This window comes from Rattus norvegicus, assembly GCF_036323735.1.
Source record: "Rattus norvegicus strain BN/NHsdMcwi chromosome Y unlocalized genomic scaffold, GRCr8 chrY_unlocalized_21, whole genome shotgun sequence".
In the NCBI taxonomy this organism is placed as follows: domain Eukaryota; kingdom Metazoa; phylum Chordata; class Mammalia; order Rodentia; family Muridae; genus Rattus; species Rattus norvegicus.
Genome location: NW_026947380.1, coordinates 379,227 through 394,306, shown reverse-complemented (window position 1 = coordinate 394,306; position 15,080 = coordinate 379,227). Strand labels below are relative to the sequence as shown.

Genomic DNA, 15,080 nt, shown 5'->3' with positions numbered 1-15,080 from the left:
ACTACCAAAAAGTAAAATCAAAGGAGAGCTCCCACGTTAATGTAAAGTGCTGAGGGCAGAATTTTTTTTTCAGTTCAGTTTGTTAATATGGTGGATCACTTTGATAAGTTTTCATCGATTGATCTACTCCTGCATCCTCAGGTGCAAGCCTACTAAATGGCGCTGGATGGCGGATTGAAATGTCCTTGGATTTTGTTTTCAAGCATTTTACCTAGTCTTTTTTCCACCAATGTTCGTCAGGGAAATTCGTCTGAAATTCTTTCTTTGTTGAGTTATTTGTGATTTTGGTGTCAGGGCGACAATGCTGTCATGGAATCAGTTTGGCTACTTTCCTTCTGTTTCTGTGTTTAGGCGTAGGTTGAGATATCTTTGAAAATCTGGTAGAAGTCTGCGCTCAATCAATCTGGTCCTGGCAATTTTACAGTGGGCAAACTTTTAATTACTGTTTAAAGGTTAAATTACTCTTTAAGTGTTGTAGAGCTATTCACATAGTTTATCTGACCTCAGTTTACCTGTGGTCAGTGTTATCCTTCGATACAATCATCCATTTAATTCAGAGATTCTAATTTTGCAGACAGCAGGTTTTTGACACCTAATGATTCTGTGACTTTCATCAGTGTCCATCTATGCGGCTCCCTATTCATTTCTGATTTTGTTATTTGGATGCTGTCTTACCTCCTATTACATTATTTGTTTAGGGCTTTGTGTGTCTGCTTGATTTTCCCAAGGAACTAGCTCTACTTTTTGTTAATTTTTGTATTCACTTTGTTTCTGATGGATCACTCTCACCCCGAGTCTGATCATTTCTTTCTGTCCCCTCCTTTAATATGTATTTGCTTCTTTTTATTTTAGAGATTTAGGGTATGCTGGGAAGTTGCTAGTGTGAGGTCACTCTGATTTCTTTATGAAAGCTCCCTGTGCTGCATATGCATGTTCCCCTTAACACTGCTTTCGTTATGTCCCTTAAGTTTGGGGAAGCTGTGCCTTCATTTTCATTAAATTCTAAGAACGCTTTTTCTTTTTCTTGTCTTCTCTGAACTTGTGGTTCTTCAGTTTGGAGCTATTGAATTTCAATGAGTTTATATACTTTTTCTTATTGTTGAAGTCCAGTTTTAATCCCTGGTGATCTGAGAAGATCCAATGCTTAGCATAGTCTTTTTGTATCCGTTGTGGCTTGTTTAGAGTGGGAGAACAAGGTCAGTTTAGGATAAGGTTACATGAGGTACTGAAAAGAGAGTGTGTACTTTTGTGTTCATGTGAACTATTCTGTAGATATCAGTGTGGTCAATTTAATTGAACCCCGTGTTAGGGACATCATTTATTTTTTTTTTTTTGTTTCTGTTTCAATGGTCTGCCCTTAGTGAGAGTGGGACATTGATGGACCCCACTATTAATGTGTGAGCTTCAATGTGATATTTAAACTTCAGCAATATTTCTCTCACCAATATTACTGCTTTTGTCTTTGTCTTATAGACATCCAGAATCGAGATGCCATTTTGGTGGATATTTCCTCTGATGCATAATAAGTGTCCTTCCCAGTCTCTTTTCATTACTTTTGGTAGAAAGTCTGATTTGCTGGATGTTAGAATGGTTACACAATCTTGTTTCTTGTGTCCATTTGCTTGGAAAAACTTTTCCAACCCCTTGGTCTGAGGTTGTGTCTAGCTCGGTACCTGGATTGTGTTTCTTGGGTGCAACAGAAGGATCTTTCCTCTTTTTAAATCCATTGTGTTATCCTGTGTCCTTTTACTGTTGAGTAGAGGACATTAATGCTTAAAGTTATTAATGAGATGTTGCGGAAGCAGGTTTTTTTGCTTGCATGTTTTTTGGTTTTGTGTTTTCGATTGGGATGTTTGAGAAGGTATGTGAGTATTACTTCTCTTCAGTGGGGTGCATGTTTTTTTTGTTTGTATTTTTTGTTTTTGTTTTCTGGGGAGCTGTTGGAGTATGCATGTAAATGTGAGATACTTTCTGTACTTTATGCTGTGTAATTATTAATTTCTAGTGGGAGGCAGGGATGGTTCAATTTCTGAAAATCCATCAATATAATTCACTATAAAATGAAACTGAAAGAGAAAAATCACATGATAATCTCATTATATGCTGAAAAAGCTTGCAAAAATATTCCAACACCCATTCATGTTAAAAGCATGAGACCAATCAGGGATACGATTCCTATGCAGAAACATAATAGAGGCAATGGACAGCAGGCCGGTACCCAACATCAATCTAAAGGGAAAGAAACGTAAAGCAATTCCATTAAATCAAGGACAATGTAAGGCTGCCCACTCTCCCTATTCTTTATAGTATTTGAAATTCTATCCAGGGTAAAAGCATAGTTCAATATTGATTCTGACATGGAGTATGGCCAAGGCCTGTGAAGGAGGAATGGCACACAGCTTTAGAACTCCTGGGGTATGGCCCACTCTTCAGCACAGTCTCCTTGGACCTTGGTGAGTCATGAACCCCACGAGAACTTCCCACAGAGTGTCATTCAGTTATTGCAATCATTCTCTCTTAATCTAAGAAGTGCATGAAAATCCTCATGGAGCTTCCCACCACTCAGAGGGCAGTGCCATTGGCATTTGCAATAACCGTGGTCCAGGTCGTTTAGCAATTGCCCCTGGGGTAGATCAGTGCTTCTATCGTTGACCAAGGAAATGTAGAATTGTCACAACCTGTAAAAAGGACCACAACCCTTAAAAAGCATTTGGAAAAATAAAATTGATTGTGAAGCTGGCTAAGATCTTTTCCCTACTGACTCTGTTATAAAAAACAATGTATGAAACAATTGGTAGTTCAGAAAGGCTGGGACCTTTTAAGGTCAGGGATCAAGAACAATGGGAGCACAGACTAATGGTGTGACTGTCACAAAGGCTGGAATGTTGATGACTGATTTCTGAACCAGTTTTACCCTCTGCTTCCTGATAGGATTTAATAACGATTCCCAATTACAGATGTGCATTCTGATCATTTGAAGCAGATGACATTTTTATACAGATGTTTATATTTCTGTTTTTTTTTAAAGATTCTTATAAGAGTATTTTTGAAGATAAATAATACAATACTTAACCATTTCTCTGTAAATTCAAATTGCTTACTTATGAAGTTATGTTGGCCTTGGGAATAATTTGTTTTCTTTAGGTGACTATGTAATATTTGTTCTAATACTGTATTGGGTATCACTTTTTCAACACTATGCAAGAGAAGAAAACTAAAACATGATCACACTTTTTGTAATACAATATTCAATAAATTAATGGTCTATAGGGAAAATACTGCCCATTGGGAAACAGAGAAAACCTAGAAAATTTAACTGTATGTCACTCGAATGAACCTGGGAATAAAAATGTTATGTAGAAGATTCTCATATACTTTATGTTCCTAAGTGATTTCTACCCATGTCAAGTCCCTGACTAAATATCTTCATTCAGAGCATGTAACCACTAATGAAGCCAAGAGAATTCTCTAGATTTAGAGAGATGTAGTATGTAATGGTTTTGACTGTTTCACAAGAGACTCTTCTGGAAAAGGCACTCTTGAACCTGGTCAATGTAAGGAAATCTGTTCAGCATGTAGGCCATAGCAAGTCTCAGTGACATCATCATTAGGCCCTCCATTAAATATCTCTTGTATCCTGGAGAGCCCTAGTTTCTTCTGTGATGTCACAAGTGTTGTGACATCATCTGCCTCTTAGATATTCCATCAGTACCTCTAGAGTTTACTAATTGATCTGTAATTCAGAATAAACAGCCATTTGGGAGAGAAAAAAAGAAGATGAAGAGATCAGAGATGGGGAGAAGGAACCTGGCCTTCTGTCTTGGTATAAAAAAGAAGAAATATGTGGTCCATGGTAAAGCTATGTGAGACCTTAGTAGGGGTTGAGTGGGTTCTCTTGAGAGACAGCCTTGACCTGAGCCTTCCACATATGGGAATCAGGAGCTGGGAAACTCTCAGAAGCATCTGGAGTTTCCTGAATATTATGGTTCCTTGAAGTCAGAGAGTTTCTATCATTAATTACTTTATTTCAAAAGTCAAGTGTTGGGAAGGGCACAGTTTTCTTTCTGAGAGCTCATGGCTATTATTCTTTTTGACAAGAAGAAAAAGGACCTAAGGAAGAAGGGAAAAACAAGTATTTTGTCCCTAGCTCAAAGTAAACTCCTCCATACTATTTTATCTATTGTTTAGTTTGTGTCTGACACTGATATCGGGAAAGAGAAGTGTTTCTAGTTGAGACTTCACCATCTCAGTCTTTCCAATATTATTTCTCTCACTACCATTCCCTGACAGTGACCCATTAGATTTCTGTGTCAAGAGCTGTGTTTAGCTGTCAGTTTTCTTTTCTTTTATATCTTATTTTTTTAATTTTTACAAATTTATTTGTCTTTTTAAATGTTTATTTCTCTATTTACAATTATAATATTATTCCCTTTAAGAGTTTCCTCCCATAAGATCCCTAACCGGTCCTTCTCCACTTCTTCTATAACCCCCCCCCTTACTGTCCCTTCAAATTCTCTTTAACTGTGAATCAAACCAAGGGAAGACCAAGGGCTTCTTCTTCCACTGGTGCTGAACAAGGCCATTCTCTGCATTTGGAGACATAGGTCTGTTCACGTACAGTCTTTCAATATTAGTCTCGTACCAGAAAACTTTGTTTCATTAGCATTGTTGTTCTTATGGGGTTGAAGGTTCCTTCAGCTCATGTTAGCCTTTCTCAAATTCTACCAAAATGAGGTCCATTTTCAGTTCACTGGTTTGCCACTAGCATTCACTTCTTTATTTGACATGCTGTAGTTGTGTCTCTCAAAACATATCTATATCCGTTTTCTGGCAGAATGCACTTCCTAGCTTCATAAATCTTATCTATTACTGGTGACTGATACACACACACACACACACACACACACACACACACACACACACACACTTTTGGTGCCTCCTACAACTATTTGGTTAGGTGGAATGTTAACATGGATTCTGCACAACTAGGTCAAGAATGTACCATTTACAAATGACAATGTTATGTAGACTCTCTCCTGTACTTGAAGTTGAGGTTTCACTGTTCCTCTAGCTTTCTTCACCCTGCCATCTTCCTGTTTCTTATATTGGCCTTAAGAAAGAATCATGGTAAAATATCTAAAACCTTCAAGTCTGGCAATCAGAATACAGGAAGGTAGATTTTGTAGTACAGATATCAAATGTGACTAGAGAACTGAATTGTATAGTCCATGTGGTCCTTTGCTTTATTGATGTCTGGTAATATTAGGATCAAATAAGGATTTGGGAGTTGATCATTTGACGTATGTACACAACATTTCCACTGTTTAGTCACTCTATAGCTGGGCCAAGTTTGTTGTCGAATTCATTGCAAAAAAAAATGGAATTGTAAAAATGAAATTTTTGAGTACACATGCAGGAATATATATAATGTCTCCTGTCAATTAATGTACGATCAGTAAATGTAAAACAATATTCACTCGATTAAAGTTCTGTGGGGAAAATACTGGCATATGGAAAACTGACGAAACCTAGGGAATTGAACTATATGTCACAAGATTGGACCTGGGGAAATAATTAATCTCCAGAAGAATCTCCTTCACTCCTTGTTCCTAGATATTTTCTACCCATGCCAAGCCCCTAAGAAACTATCTCTATTCAGAGCATGTGTACCCACTAATGAAGCAGAGAGAAGTCTCTAGTTTTAGAGAGATGAATATGTAAAGGTTTCTACTGTGTCACAGGAGACACTCTTGGAAATTGCACCTCCAGATCTGGTCAATGTAAAAAAATCGTTTAACAGGTAGGCTATGGCAATTCTCAGTTACATCATCATTAGGCCCTCCGTGTAAAAACTCTTGTATCCTGGAGAGCCCTAACTTCTTCTGTGATGTCACAAGTGTTGTGCTGACAGCAACAGACTCTTGGATATTCCTTCAGTACCTCCAGGGTTTCATAATTGGCCTTCAATTCAGAATAAAGAGCCAATTGGGAGTGTATTTGTATAAAAAAATAAAAAAAAAATACTTGGTCCAGTGGAAAGCTCAGTGAGCCCTGTTTAGGGGTTGACTTGGTTTGCTGAAGAGATAGCCTTTACCTTAATCTTAACATAAGGGAATCAGGAACTGAGGGCTTCCCAGAAGCATCTGGACATCCCTGCTTGTTATGTTTCCTTGATGTCAGAGAGTTATATCATTCATTTCTTTATTCCAAAATCCAGGTGTTGGAAAGGGCCCAGTTGTTCTGTGAGAGCTCATGGCTTTTAGTTTTTCCCAGAAGAGAAATGTCCTAAGGAAGAAGGGAAAGACAAGTATTGTGTCCTCAGCTCAGAGTACAGTCCTCCTTGCTTTGGATTCCTATACTGAAGTTTGGGTCTGACACTGATAACTGGGAGAGAGAAGTGCTTCTATTTGAGATTTCATCATCTCAGTCTATCCACTAGTATTACTCTGCTTACCATTCCCTGACAGTTACCATTTAGATTTCTGAGTCAATAGGTATGATTAGCTGGCAGTTAACTTTTCTTTTTTTCTGTCATATTTTTTATTTTTTAAGCAATTTTTATTACTTTTCCTAATTGGATATTTTTATATTTACATTTCAAATGTTATTTTTTATCCCAGGTTCCTGTCCATGAGATCCCTAAACAGTCCCACTAACCTTCTTCTATAACCCCCCTTACTGTACCTTGACATTCCCTTGAATTGGGAGGCAAACCTAGGGAGGAGCAAGGGCTTCTCCTTCCATTGGGAAGGAGACAAGACCATACTCTGTTACCTATGCAGTTGGAGCCATAGGTCTGTCTATGCCCAGTCTTTGAATATTGGTTTAGTACCAGAAATCTCTACTTAGTTGAATTGTTGTTCTTATGGGGTTGAAAGTCCATTCAGTTGTAATCCTTTCTTATCATCTTAAAAAAAGAGGTCCATTTTCAGTTCTTTGGTTTGCCACTAACATTCACTTCTGTATTTGACATGCTCTAGCTGGTTCTCTCATGAATGATCTATATCCAGTTCCTGGCAGTATGATCTTCTTAGCTTCAATCATCGTATCTAGTTTTGGTGCCTGGTATATCTATATATCTATATCTATCTATATCTATCTATCTCTATCTTTATCTCTATCTCTATCTCTATCTATCTCTATCTCTATATCTAAATCTATATCATCTATATCTATACATATGTATATATATCATCTATATCTATAACTATATCTATATCATCTATATCTATATCTATATCTATACCTATTTCTATATATATCTATACCTATATCTATATCTATATCTATATCTATCTATCTATCATATATATACTTTATATATACTTTTATACTTATATATACTTTTGGTGGCTCCTACAACTACGATTTTTGATGGAATAGTTACATGGATTGTGCCTAACTAGGTCAAGAATATATGATCCACAAATGACAATGCCAAATAGACTCCCTCCTGTTCTCATAACCTACTGAAGTTGAGGTTTCACTGGACCTCAAGCCATTCCTCTTGCTGCCCATCACCCAGAAAATAATGATTGGCCTGAAGAAAGAATCATGGTAAAACATCCAAAATTCTCAAGTCTTTCCCTGGACAAACAGGAAGGTTGATATTAGAGAAAGGATATATAATAGAACTACAGAACCAAATTCTATAGTCCATGCTGTCCTTTGCTTAACTGATGTCTGGTAATTTATAGATAAAATAAGGATTTGGGAGTTGATCATTTGAAGTAGGTACACTATATTTCCACTCTTATATTCACTCTACAAGTGGGCCCCATTTGTTGACAAATTCATTGCAAAAATGGAATTGGAAAAATGAAATTTTTGAATACACATGCAGGAACATAAATGATGCCCCTGGTCCATGAATTTCCAGTCAGAAAATGTAGCACAATATTCACTCAATTAAAGGTCTGTAGGGAAAATAGTGGCAACGAGGAAACAGATTAAACCTAGGGAATTGAAATTTATGTCAGAAGGTTGGAAATTGGAGTAAATTAAATCTTGAGTAGAATCTCCTTCCTTCCTTGTTCCTAGATCTTTTCTACCCATGACAAACCCCTGAATAACTTTCTTCATTCAGAGCATGTGATCACTAATGAAGAAGAGAGAAGTCTCCAGCTTTAGAGAGATGTAGCATGTAAAGATTTCTACTGTGTCACAGGAAACACTCCTGGAGAGGGCACCTCCAAATCTGGTCAATGTAAGGAAAGCTGTTCAGCAGATAGGCCATGGCACTTCTCAGTGACATCATCATTAGGCCCTCCATGAAAAATCTCTTGCTTCCTGGAGAACACCTGCTTCCTCTGTGACATCACAAGGTTTATCTTGACAGAAACTACCTCCCAGATATTCCTCCTATATATCTATGGTTTACTATTTGGCCTCTAATTCGGAGTAAAGAGCCATTTGGAATGGAGAACAGATAGGATGAAGAGATCAGAGATGGGGAGAAGGAATCTGGCCTTCTGTCTTGATATAAAATAAAAGAAGAAATATGTGGTTCTTGGGAAAATACCCTGGGAAGATGACTCTAGTTATGTTGTTCTCTAGGTGCACCGAGCTCTTGGAGAAGTTGCTGAACATCCTAAAGACTTTTGGGCAGATGGTAAAGTTTCTAGATACCCCTTTTTAGATTTCAATTGTCCTGAGGATTGTATGGCTGGTGGTCAATGTTTTCCAGGAAGAGTGCTAGAGCCAGATTGATTTTTAGATGCATGGGCTAATGGCATAAGGTCCAAATGATTTTTTTTTGATGTGGATATTCCTTCAGACCTTTGGAAATAGAAAAGGATTTTGTATTTTTGAAGTCTAATTTGCACAATAACAAATCACTGTGAGCATCTTTGGACGACATGAGATGTCCAGCATTCCCTTGAAAGGATTGGTAACTTTCCACATTTCCTTCATCATTTTTTGAAAATTCCATGGCCCTTTGGACAGATGGAGAATGTGTGGGACTCACCTGAGGAGTAGTTGTAGCTTTTGGTGTCTCTTTTGCAGAAGAAGATAGCACAAGATTTCTTTTGGCAGAAGGGGGAAGGTTGAAACTGTCTTCCTTAGAGGAGAAATTTTTCAAGACTCCATCAGAAGGAACAAACCTTAAACCACTGTTTCTAGAAACTGGATGCCTGTCGTCCATTTTGGTAGAGGGAGAATGTCGAGTATTTCTGCCCAGAGTGGACATGTGAAAGAAATCTATTTGGGTAGATGGGGATAGTTGTAAAGCATGCTGTTCAGATGCAGTAGATCCTAAGACATCCTTCTCAGATGAGGAAGGTCTTAATGTACCTTGTACATGTTTAGAAATCCTGACTGACATCAAAATGGGGTGTAGGTATTAGAGCTACCTCTGAAGGTGAGACCTCTCCTACAGCATCATGGGCATATGTGAGAGGGCTGAGAGACTCATGAGCAGATAAGGATGTTTCTACATATTGTTGACTAATTGAGGAAGTTCCAAGAAAAATTTCTTTTGCTAGAGAAGAGGAAACAGACTTTCGTATAGAAGAGTCAGTTTCCCTAGCCTGCTTGATAGGCAAAACAGGTTCCAAGGCCCCTTCAGAAGGTAAGGAAAAGTGCAGAGCCATTGAAGTATTTTACAGATGTTCTGGGTCTGCTTGTGGGTATAAAGAAGGACAGGCAACCCTTTCTGCATATTTGGAAGAGTGTGTAGCATCTTCTGTAGTTGGGGAAGATGGCTAATCTTGAGGAGATAAGGAAGTTCTATAGACTCCTGTGAAGTTTGCGGAGGTCATATGTATTCTTTTGCACTAATGGAATCCAAGGAATCCCTTTCCTCAGATATCGGGGATGCTACAGAACTGGTGTTTGCGTATCATGTTCCACCACTCCTGGTTCACATATGGTTCGATCCATAACCTTCTCTACAGATGGAATATGTCCTAGAACATCTTTTGCACATGTGTCCAATCCACAAGTCAATCCTAAAGATGTGGCTGTGGGTAGAACTTCTTTTGTAGATGTTTCTTGTCTCACAGAATCTTTATGAGATAGAGTACTACTCAGAGAATACTGCTCAGTTTTGGGAAATTCTAGCATCTCTGATTTATATGTGGAAAATTTTGGATCCTCTCCGTTCAGGACAAAATGACCTAGAGTCCCCTGAGGATGTAGGAGATGTTTTATCTTCTCTGCACATTGTATAAATATGGAGCCTGCATGGCTCATTGACTGTGTGTTGTGATAAACCTGGCTCTTTTGAGTCTAATGACAAGTTACGTGGGTCCTTTTCAGTGGTAGAAGATATTTGAATAATTCTCTGTTGTATAGGGACATTTGCAGTACAAGGGGAAATGGTGAGGGTGCTAGAACATATTTTTTATGTTCGGAAGGCGTAAGAGTTCCTTGGGTGGACTCAGAATTTTCTAACACATCTTACATGGGTTTGGAATTCTCAAGAGCCCCTTCTGAAACTGGCAGTGGTCCTTGAACTAATGGTGTAAATGCAGAAAATTTTGTCTCTGCTTGGGCTGGTATGTGTGTTATGAGGTTCACTTGGGGATTTTGTCCCCCTTGGACCATAAGTGATTATTTAAGCCCATTTTTAATAGTATAGGACATTGAAGGTCCTCTTGTTTTAATAGGGAAGTTCTGAAATTCCCTTTGTCAGCAGAATCAGGTTTCAAGCTCATTTTACCCGAAGTAGATTGCATAAAGCACTTTGGTGGAGATGGGAGGCATCTTTGTCTGTCTTTGTGAGTGGACTTGGCTCTGTTCCCTGCTTTGGCAGCTGGCCAAGATAGTAAAGTCTCATGTGGAGACAGGGCAGGATTTAATCCATTTGTGGAATATGAGAAATCACAGAGATTACCTTTAAGAGAAGAACTTTTGCAGCCCTCTTTGTCTGATGGGAACTGTTGTACTCCCCTTGAACAGAAGGGTCTTTTCCAATACACTTTGGAGGAGAATTGGAAAGACTGGAGACCTATAGGATAGGGAATGAACATTTGAAACTCCTTTGGAAACTCTGTGGGACAGAGAGCTGATCACCCAGAAGAGTGGGCAATACTGAGACCACAGGGAAGGAGAGATTGCCACTTCTGACCACCGGTGCACACATTCCTAGCCCAAGAGGAAACTGCAGAGTGCCACTGGACACATGAATATAGGAGTAGTCAAGCTTCAGGAGCCCTGCAGTCCAAACTGCACTTGTATCTGAACTGGTCCTAACATTATTCTACACCCTAATCTCGTGTGGGTTGAGGAAGTCTTAGACTGTCAGAGGGACAGAAACCCCTGAGAACTCTGCTCACAGTCCTGACTCAAGAAAAAAACACCTAGCTCCATCTGGGCCTTCTGTTAATAGGGACCTAGGGGCAGTAGGGGCAGAACAATTTTGGTTGCAGCCTTCATGGAAAACTGCAAGTCAGCCCAACGAGCAACTTCAGGCATGAGACAAGAGGTGAATCAAACTTTTCTGCTCGAAGTGAGCTGAGTTGTGGTCTCAGGACACACAAAGGAAGAACTGCCCTGGGACCAGGCAGTTCCAGTTTCTTGCAGGCTCCTGAACTTCTGTGGTCCTGGCCCAGAACTCCCTGATTCTAGATGCTGTGGTAAAGAGAGCTGATCACCCAGGAGTATGGGCAATACCAAGCGTACAATGAACAGAGACTGCCACTTCTGCCCACCATTGCCCACACCTCTAGCCCAAGACAAAACTGCCTAGTGCCTCTGGACACAGGAATATAGGAGGAGTAAATATAAAGGAGCACCATGTTCCAGACTGTGCCTGGATCTGAACTGAACTGGTCAAACAGCTCCTTGTACCAAAATCCTGAGTGTGGGGGAACTAGACCTTCAGAGAAGCAGACACTCCTGGGAAACCAGAGAGGACTACACTCTTCCAAGATTCCTGACTCAAGAGGAAAACATTTTGTGCCATCAGTGTCCCCAACCTACAGTGGGACCTATGAGAAGTATGGGAATTTTCTTCTTGTTCCCGCCCACAGGGAAAGATGAAAGGGAGTGGACAGGAGCAACTACATGCCTGAGAACAGAATACTTTGTTCCTATAACTGGGTAAAACAAAACAGGAAAACAGGTCTATAGCAATCCTGACACACAAGCCTACAGGGCGGTCAACCACCGCCAGAAAGACCAAGAGAAGCTAGCTCCAGAGACAACCTGATGGCTAGTCAGGAACACAAGCAACAGAAAACAAGACTACTTAGGCACAACAGAACCCAATTCTCCCATCAAAACAAACAGTGTATATCTAAACAAAAGCAAGATCTAGATTTAAATTCACATTTTATCATGATGGGGGCGTGTGTTAAGAAGGTCATAAATAACTCCTTTAAGAATATAAAGGACAATAGAAAATACAGAAGTAAACAAGTAGAATCCCTGAAAGAGTGAACTCAAAAGTACCTTAAAGAACTACTGGAAAAACTGAAAACAGGAGAAGGAAATATACAAAACCACCCTGGAGTTAAAAATAGAAATAAAAACAATAAAGAAAGCACAAGGAAGACAACCCTGAAAATGGAAAACCTAGGAAAGAGACCAGGAGTCACAGATGCGAGAATCACCAACAGGATAAAAGAGATTGAAGACATAATCTAAGGAGCACAAGATTCCATAGAAATCATTGACACAACTGTCAAAGATAATTTAAATGGAAAAGCAGCTAGCCCAACACATCAAGGATATGCGGGGCACAATGTGTAGATCAAACCTAAGCTTAACAGGTATAGAAGAGAGTGAAGACTGTCAACATCAAGGGACAGTAATATATTCAACAAAATTATAGAAAGAAACTTCCCTAATCTAAAGAAAGAGATGCCCATAAACATACACAAAGCCGACAAAACTCCAAATAGATTGGACCAGAAAAGGAAATCATCCCATCACATAATAGTCAAAACACCAAAATCGAAAAACAAATAAAAATATTAAGAGCAGTAACGGAAGAGGTCAAGTAACATATAAAGACAGACCTATCAGAATTAAAACAGAATTCTCAACAGATACTATGAAAGCCAGAAGATCCTGGATAGGTGTCATACAGACACTAAGAGAACAAAAACGCCATCCCAGGATACTGTATCCAGCAAAACTCCTAATTAACATAGATGGAGAAACCAAAATATTCCATGACAAAACCAAATTACAGAATATCTTTCTACATATCCAGTCCTACAAAGGACCCTAACTGGCAAACCCAAAAACAAGGAGGCAAGTAAAATCATAGATAAAGCAAGAAATTAATCTTTTCACAACAAAACAAAGATAAGAGAAGCACACAATCATTTTTTAATCTCCAATTATGAAAATAACAGAAAGTGACCATCACTATTCTTTAATATCTCTCATCATCAATGGACTCAATTACCCACTAAAAATACACAGATTGACACACTGGATATGTATTGAGGACACAGCGTGTTGCACTACAGGAAACACACTTCAGAGACAAAGACAGACACTACATCGGAGGAAAAGACTGGAAAAAAACTTTCCAAGGAAATGGTCTGAAGAAACAAGCTGGAGTAGCCATTCTAATATCATATAAAATCAACTTTCAACCGAAAGTCATCCAAAAGCATAAGGAAGGACACTTCATATTTATCAAAGGAAAAATCCACCAAGATGAACTCGAAATCATAAATATCTACGCTCCAAATACAAGGTCACCTATATACAAAGAAGAAACCTTACTAAAGTCAAAGAACATATGGTACTGCAAATAATAAGAGTATGAGATTTCAACACCCCATTCTCACCACTGGACAGATCACGGAAAGAGAAATTAAACAGATACATAGAGAGACTAACAGAAGGTATAAACCAAATGGACTTAACAGATATTTAGAGAACATTCTATCCAAAACAAAAGGAAATACATTCTTCTTACCACCTCATGGCACTTTCTCCAACACTGATCATATAATCAGTCAAAAAGCAGGCCTCAAAGGATACAGAAATATAGCAATAATTCCATGCACTCTACCAGACTTCCATGAGCTAAGGCTGTTCTTCAAAAACAATCGGGAAAGAACACCCACATATGCATGGAAGTTGAATAATGCACTACTCAATGATAACGTGGTCAAGGAAAAATTAAAGGACGGAATTAAAGACTTCTTATAATTCAATGAAAATGAAGGTACAATACACCCAAACTCTTGGGACACAATGAAAGCTGTTCTAAGAGGAAAACTCATATCTCTGAGTGCCTGCAGAAAGAAACAGGAGAGAGGATACATCAGCAGCTTGACAGCACACCTAAAACCTCTAGATTAAAAAGAAGCAAATACACCCAGGATGAGTAGAAGTCAGGAAATAATCAAACACAGAGCTGATATCAACCAAGTAGAAAAAAAAGGGACTATACAAAGAATCAACAGAACCAATACCTGGCTCTCTGAGAAAATCAACAGTATATATTAACCCACAGCCAGACTAAACAGAGGATACAAAGAGTGTCCAAATTAACAAAATCAAATATTAAAAAGGGAGACTTAACAGCAGTATCAGAGGAAATTTAAAAAAAAAATCAATCTACTACAAAAGCCTATGTTCAACAAAACTTGAAAATCTGGAGAAAAAGAACAATTTCCTAGACAAATACTAGGTACCAAAGCTAAATCAGGAAAAGATAAACCATTTGAACAACTCATAACTCCCAAAGGAATAAAAGCAATCATCAAAACTCTCCCAACCAAAGAGTCCAGGATCAGATACGTTTAATGCAGAAATCCATCCAAAATTCACTGAAATTTTCATAACAATACTGTCCAAACTATTCCATAAAATTGAAAAGATGTAGTACTACCGAATTGCTTTCATGAAGCCACAATTGCTGTAATAACTAAAACACAGAAAGACCCAACAAAGAAAGAGAACTTCAGACTAATTTCTCTTACCAATATCGACACAAAAATACTCAAAGAAATTCTTGCAAACCTAATCCTACATCACATTAAACAATAATACACTATGATTAAGTAGGATTCATTCTAGACTTGCAGGGATGTTTTAATACAGAAAACCAACAATCTAATCCATTGCATAAAGAAACTCAAAGATGAAAACCTTTCATTAGATGCTGA

General features: G+C 38.5%; 1 long non-coding RNA gene across 8 annotated transcripts in view; it reads left to right on the top strand.

Annotated features, from left to right (window-relative positions):
• LOC134484642 (uncharacterized) overlaps positions 1-15,080 on the top strand; it is a 203,943-nt gene that overhangs the window by 40,961 nt on the left and 147,902 nt on the right. The window contains exons 1-2 of one of the 8 annotated variants that reach the window (XR_010062208.1): positions 3,078-3,853; positions 8,557-8,611. This is a non-coding gene — a long non-coding RNA (uncharacterized LOC134484642). Of the gene's footprint in view, positions 1-3,077; positions 3,854-7,406; positions 8,612-15,080 lie in introns of those variants that run through there. The other 7 variants (XR_010062206.1, XR_010062205.1, XR_010062207.1 and 4 more) reach the window with 7 other exon arrangements.